Raw genomic sequence first — 7,241 nt, forward strand, 5'->3', positions numbered from 1 at the left:
CCCCTCCTTTTCATCATTCACGCGCTATTTCATTGTATATCCCACACACACACCTGTGTCTTGCTTCTTGCCATCTCCTGCTGTCTTTCCGTTCTCTTCAGACCATTACAATTTCCGAAGTCTTAGCTGTCCGACATCTATCCCCCCTACCAACTCTCAAAGCGCACTTCGACGATCCCGCTCCGCTCCATGCCCCACCCTCCGGCCAACACTAACGCCAACCCCTGACCTGACCCTGGCCGTAACCTGACCCCCCCCCCCTTATTGACCGATCTCCCGACCAGACCGCTGTCCTTCATGGCCCTGTTCCATCCGTCGTCAGCACTATTGTCAGCTGGAATGCGTGGAGTCATGCGTACTGACGGGGCGTTTGATGTAAGGGCTGGCAGGGAAGTTTTACCTTTATCTTCCTTTTTTACTCACCTTTTAACTTTGTTCCAGCCTGACACACTGTATATAACATGGTATATAGAAGTGTGACACCTGCTTTGGTATCACTACCTAACCTACTACCTACCTACCTAACCTACTACCTAACCTACCGGTAAGTTTGGTGCTTTTTTCATTCCCATCTCATTGCAACCATTTCCTTTCTCATTTATTTGTTGGCTCCATCTGTATCGATAAGTTATTTCTTCCACCGCTGCTAGCATTGACATGAATACCATCATTTCCTTCAACTGATACGTGTGCTGACAATGCCCATCTTCGAAACACGAGACGCTTTGTTTCTGTTCTCCATGTCCTACGATTACTCCAACGTCATCAATTTACTGCACAACACAACCACAACCTCACAACTCCCTGTCACTCGCCTTTCCATGACAACCTTCAGTCAGGCTGCATACGTCCCTTCTTACTGATCCCATGTCACATTCTCCCAAAATAGGAGCCCCCCCCCCCCCCCAAAGTGCTCGCAAACTCAAGGAGTACAATATAAAACTCGTGTTCCTTTATGAGAGCGATTTGTTTAATCTGGTAACGCTTTCTCTTAATGCTGACGGGCAGACAAAAAACAAACAAACAACAAAACAAACAAACCTAGCAGCGACGTCAACAGGCGCGTGTCGTCCCCAACCATAGGACTTTGTGGTCATGTGATGTGGCGTACAGAAAATATTAGGCCGTGATGAGAAAATACTGGGCTTTGTAGCCAGGATACCCAACTGGAAAAATTGCTACTTGTCCAGCTTTGAGCACTTCTTAGAATTCATTGGCGGCGGCCTCCATCTTGAGTGTTGGCCCAGCTTCGAAGCTCTTTTTCTCGATGACATTGAGGCTCGCGTGACACCGGTGTTGCGGGTTTTCTATGACAGGGAGTCCCTTTCTGTCAGTTGTAATGAATGAGGTCAAAGTCAAGGTCAAATCGAAAGCCAGAGGTCAAATTTTGTCATGAACCACCACAATCCCCTTTATTGAGCTATATTTAGCACTCATTGTCTTCTCGTGCTTGTTGCAAGGGTACCACTCACAGGAACTGCATTTTTAGATGATATAAGTATGTAACTGTACGCTATTTATCCAACGCGTGTTTATACAAGACGCGTTTCACTTGAATGGGTTTGTGCAGTCGAGTTGCCCCATGATACTTGTCATATGAGACCATGCAATGTAAACAAACTTCCGCAATTTTGAAACAAACATCCTGTATAGCTAGCTGTACATCGGTGGTAGAGCCATATTAGCTTGGTTGCTCTTGCGCGACTTTGCACATTTATCAGATTTAATATGGCGACCGCCGTCATGTTAAATACTGGTCCAGTTTCAAGGTTTTATCGCGATGACTTAGGGGATCGTGTGATATCAGTTGATGAGAATTTTCGATGGCAGACAGCCCGTTTCGGCGGGGTTATTTTAATGCATCGGGTCACCGTCAAGGTCAACGAAAAATCCAAAGGTCGAACTGAATTACAACGCAGTCAAATCCTTCTTTTGGTTGATATATGCCGTTTGTCATCTCCTCGTACTCATTGGAAGGGTACAACTCGCATCGGCTACATGTGTTATGAATCACAATGCATGGAATAGTGCGTTATATGCACATGTCTATAACAGACTATAACGCATACATAGACATGTACTATCGGATGTACTACAGTGCTCATTCAGAAACTCGTCTCTGCAACGCGACAGCCATGGTGGCTCACAACTCTGCCAGGACGTGATATTTTAGCTCACAAATCACGCTTCTGTAGCCCCAAAGGGTGCTGAAATCCCGTTAAAGTGGCTTTAATCGGAAGCGAGGCTGTCTGCTGCCTAGAAAACAGTGCAAGCCGAAACACAGCTAGAGCAGAGTAGCTGGGTACAGATCAAACAGCGTAACAACGTACATAAGCATAGTAAAATCACGTCCGGCTAAACGCTGGCGACTCCGGGGCTAGATTGATAGTGTTTATGCTCCGTCGGGCGATCGATCCGCATCCTGTTGGTGCTCAGTGCCCCTTGTTACACTAGTTTGTGTGCTGCTCCCGTGCAGTCGCTCAGCTACTGGTACGTAAAAGACTTGCGGCAGGATAATGAGACGGTATGCCCTGAGGGCGCTGTTGAAGGCCTTTCCGTTTGTCCTGCTGGTGACGCCGCCACCAAACGCTGCGCTCATAGTTACGCTGACGGCAGGTCCCCTCGTCAGTGCACCTACACAGCCCAGGACATTCACGGGAGTGTGCATCGTGCCTGTGCGAGTGAAGTATGAGGCTGGTCAGGCGCTAGGGGTCGCTGGATTAGACTTGGCATGCAGTCTGATACCAGTCGAGGTCGGCTCTAAAATGCGTGTGTTGCACCCGGAGAGCATTGCGAATCATTTCGAGACACGCAAGCGTAGACGGAATAATATCTGTCAGGCGGTGAGTCGACCATCAGCCCAAGCACCACGATCGCCTTAGACTTAGGGGCGAAGCCCGCCACCACTCGGTCTTGCTGAACATTGAAACCCATCCAACCGGCTGGCTCTTCCGACCTGTGGACTTTCGACAGCCATGCCGCGTTTCACTGCTGACTGAACCTGACGGCAGTGAGATTCGCCCGCGATTCTTCTGCGGACGGAGGCTTGTCGGGAGCTGAGGTGCGTTCGGATTTGAGGGCCTCTTGCAGCGCTGTAGCTACAAAGCCTGGTGGGTGAGTCGGGAAGAGTACACCTTACTGTCACCATTTGCTGCAGAGGTTGTACTCGAAAGACGCCAAGACGCACCAGGAGCTGAGGGACTACCTGGAGACGACAGCCAAAGAGCACGTGACCAGAAGCACGTGTGTGACATGCCTCTTCAAGCCTACACTGTTGGCGCTCATGCTCCTGCTTGGGGGCGGAACTACAACTTCTTCCTTCAGCAGCACTGCCCAAGGCAATGCCCCCGTATTTCTTCATGGCAGGTCACCACAATTATGCTCGCTTACCGAGCTGAAAAGTGAGAGAGACGAAGCACCTTTCCCAGCGTGTCAGGAGGAAGCTACTAACGGGCGCGAACGCTTGACAGGTGTCAGCGAGACGCAGGCAAGTGTCAGCGAGACACAGGCAAGTGACAGCGAGACACAGGCAAGTGGCAGCGAGACACAGGCAAGTGACAGCGAGACACAGGCAAGTGACAGCGAGACACAGGCAAGTGACAGCGAGACACAGGCAAATGACAGCGAGACACAGGCAAGTGACAGCGAGACACAGGCAAGTGACAGCGAGACACAGGCAAGTGTCAGCGAGACACAGGCAAGTGTCAGCGAGACACAGGCAAGTGTCAGCGAGACACAGGCAAGTGACAGCGAGACACAGGCAAGTGACAGCGAGACACAGGCAAGTGACAGCGAGACACAGGCAGTGTCAGCGAGACACAGGCAAGTGACAGCGAGACACAGGCAAGTGACAGCGCGACCGTAGTGCCAGCGAATCAGGTGTTGGCTGACCTCCGTTGGCTACCGTAGCGCGTCGTCTGATCAGTTCTTGGGACCGCAGAAAGCCTGACTTAAGGCTCGGAGGCTCGACTGCCCCACCACACTCCTGACCCCCACTCCAAAGTTGCCCGTAATCCCCCTCCCTGAAGAAGGGAAGCTAGGGATATTGCCAAGTTCGGTTGGAGCGTCGAAGTCTTCACAATCATATCTACCAATAGCTGCAGCGCGCAACTCTGCAACTGCAGACAGTGACAAAGCAGCCTTTTCACTTACAGGCCACTAGAAGTGCTTGGGAGAAATCGCATGCTATAGCCGTTGCACAAGCAGAAAGAAGGACATCGAAGATAACGGAGGGGGTCTAGATGAACAGAATGATGATAATTATGAAAAGTAGTAGAGGAATGTGACGGATGCTGGACGGTTGAACTGCGCTCAGGATCTCCTTAGATGTGACGCTGCACCTCAAAGGCCTTCTCTGGGCTTGAAATTTGACATGTAATTTGGCGTTACTCGCAGCCTAACGATGAGAACAGAAATAGACTCGCCATCCATGCTAACCCAATAAAGAGATACAACACGACCATCAACGCCATCCAGATCAAAATAAGAAAACTGTTTGGAATTGAAGATGGCGGCGGCGCCATCCTGAATTCTGAGAAATGCTCAAGGTTACACATATATCAGCCCACAGGCGGATCCTGGGGGTGGGGGGGGGGGGGCACGGGCCGTGCCCCCCCCCAAAAAAAACCTCTGAGAGTGCGTTTTGGCCCCAAAACATTCCCAGAACTTCAAAAAAGTTTCGTCTTCTCTTGAAAGTAATATCTCATTACGAGCTTTGTAAACGTGCATGCTGTATATAGCAGATTCAAAAGCATTTCAGTGTTTGAATGGTGTCCCTACTGGGTACCAGCGAGAGGCACCATGCACCAGACCTCGGATCCCACACCAGCCAGCTGGCGACGAACGGTTGCCGCCCCCCCCCCCCCTCCCCCCAAAAAAAAACAACTCCAGGCTAGATCCGCCGCCGTGTCAGCCAGGCTAATTTGGCTTTCCATACTATGTAGAGCACATTTCCATGAAAAAGTGTGCGGTAGTTAACACTGCGAGGTCAACGTTTCAGCGACCTGACTAACAGAAGGATTCAACAGCAATCATGAAGATCAGCAATAACAATGAAACCAATCGACAGATTCATACCAGCAGGAGCTTATCAACATGTGTGATGCCATTTGACGCTTCAATGAAACGATTCAAAGTATTAATATAAAACTCCTCAAAAGTCATTTGCTAGCCTGCGCCCGGCCCGGGGTCAGAAACAATCGAGCTCGTCCGGGGAAGTTGAATTCCCCCTGAAATCTCTAACTTTCAGACGCCGTATGAGAACAACAACGATACCGTTGTGAAAATTATGTCAATTGATAAAGACTGCGTACAAAAATGTTGACCTTAGGTTGAATTTGAGGTCACTATAGGTCACGAAAGGTAAAAAACGGTCGTTTCTAGAGATGCAGTTAAAATCTATGCTAACGCGTGATTACGGATATGGAGGGCACGGACATAAAACTTAAGACTTTGGGGAGGCTATTCCAACAATTTTTGTTCCTCCAGAAGAGTCAAGTCAGATCAGGTCACCGTTCCAAATTGGTTTACCAGGAGCCTATAAAAACGATACTTTTCCACAATGTTTTTTTCTAAATTAGTTCTACTAGGTGCAGCTGTGGGATAGAGTTATTCCAGACACAAGGATATTATTTAAGGCTTACCTAGAAGCCATCTCAGGCCAGGTTAGGTCGAACCCATAAACCATCCAAATGAAAAATTCAACAGCCAACCGGGTCTATCTTATGTGTACCGTGTCTTTCTGTGGTCAGAAATACTGTATTATACATGTACATGCACTCAAGATCACTTAGCCGTTATCAACATCATATATAGCCCCTTTGCTGACAAGTATGCTGGTATGTGAAATTGTAACACAACACGATGAGATGGTTACACACGTCGCACTCGTTCATCTGGCCTTTCCACTACTGGCAACATGGGTCATTGATCTTGGATGACATCGTATGACCTGGTATGTGCTTGCGTGACATATTGTGACTTCATTATGCATTAGAATGATCCTACAGCCTGTTTCCAATGGAGTATTCGAATTCTACGCCCAAAATTACGTTAAAGAGCTGTTTATTTTGAGCTCAGCATGTGTTCTACGAAGGTATCCTTAGAGGTAAGTCGTAACCTGAGCCAAAGCCTGTCATATGGTGACGGTGCATGTGAGCTAGTACTCTACCTCACATGCAAAGAACGAAACCACATAAACCTACCTACAAATGTACATTATTTACGGAAAATAACAAACACCGACATGACTTCAGGTCACCGAGCTCACCTTGTCTGAAAAAGAGGCATTTTTATTCGAAGAGCAGGTTTGAGCAATGATAAATAAACCACAAACAGGCTATTTATGGTCAAAGTCGTTTAGATGTTGACCTCTTTAACTGACCTAGGTCACTGATCTTGGTAGATAAAAGCTTCAAATTTACACAAAGGGCACCAACTTGATAGATGCACAGGTGATGCAACACGTTCATGCTGCTGCAATCGTTCGTTTTTAACCTGTGCTCGAAAGACCGTGGGGGAAGTTGGCTTTTCCCGGTCGGACGCGGCTTAAGTGTGTGCGACGTAGCGACATGCTCCCAAGGTATATCTAACATTTTTATTGCTTGCAGTGCTCCGCTTACGCTGTAAGGATTCCGAAAAGGTTTTGACATCGGTCCGATGTTACATGCATTCCCGGTGGCGGCCCTTGCATTAGGGAGTGTTGAAATGGTTAAAGTTACGGGGATTATGGTCACAAACAAAGCGCAAAGTGCCTCTGCTCCAGTTATTTAGGAATTTGGGAAAAACCGGTTTTTAGAAGTTTAAGCTTTCTTTCGTTCTCAAAATCGGAATTAGAGGCATTTTTACGGATCTAAATTCGTTCCAGCATAAAATTCGAGTCAAGAACCGCGAAGCGGGACAACCTGCGCTATTCTATTGATCAATTTTCTATTTTCTCTAAACGCTACGAGGATTGCGAATGCGCATGAAAGATAAACGACATTCAAAGAAGTCACCCGTCCTTAACTTCATACCATCAACAGATATTTTAAATCCTTTTTGACAACCATGATTCAGTAGACCAGTGGAGCTTGCAGTTATGTCCCACAGGAGTGCGCTGAGTGTCTATGGGTTGCCGATCCCGGCCCAGGTCGATGTTGGCAGTTGGCTGAATGGTTGTGGTTTGGAGGGCTCGGCCCGGGTCGATGCTGCCTTGAGTCGAGCTCATTCGTCGTGTCGGCAGGCGGCGAGGGGTAAGCGGC

The sequence above is a fragment of the Pollicipes pollicipes genome, unplaced genomic scaffold (genome assembly GCF_011947565.3).
Source record: "Pollicipes pollicipes isolate AB1234 unplaced genomic scaffold, Ppol_2.1 Scaffold_6686;HRSCAF=7923_pilon_pilon_pilon, whole genome shotgun sequence".
In the NCBI taxonomy this organism is placed as follows: domain Eukaryota; kingdom Metazoa; phylum Arthropoda; class Thecostraca; order Pollicipedomorpha; family Pollicipedidae; genus Pollicipes; species Pollicipes pollicipes.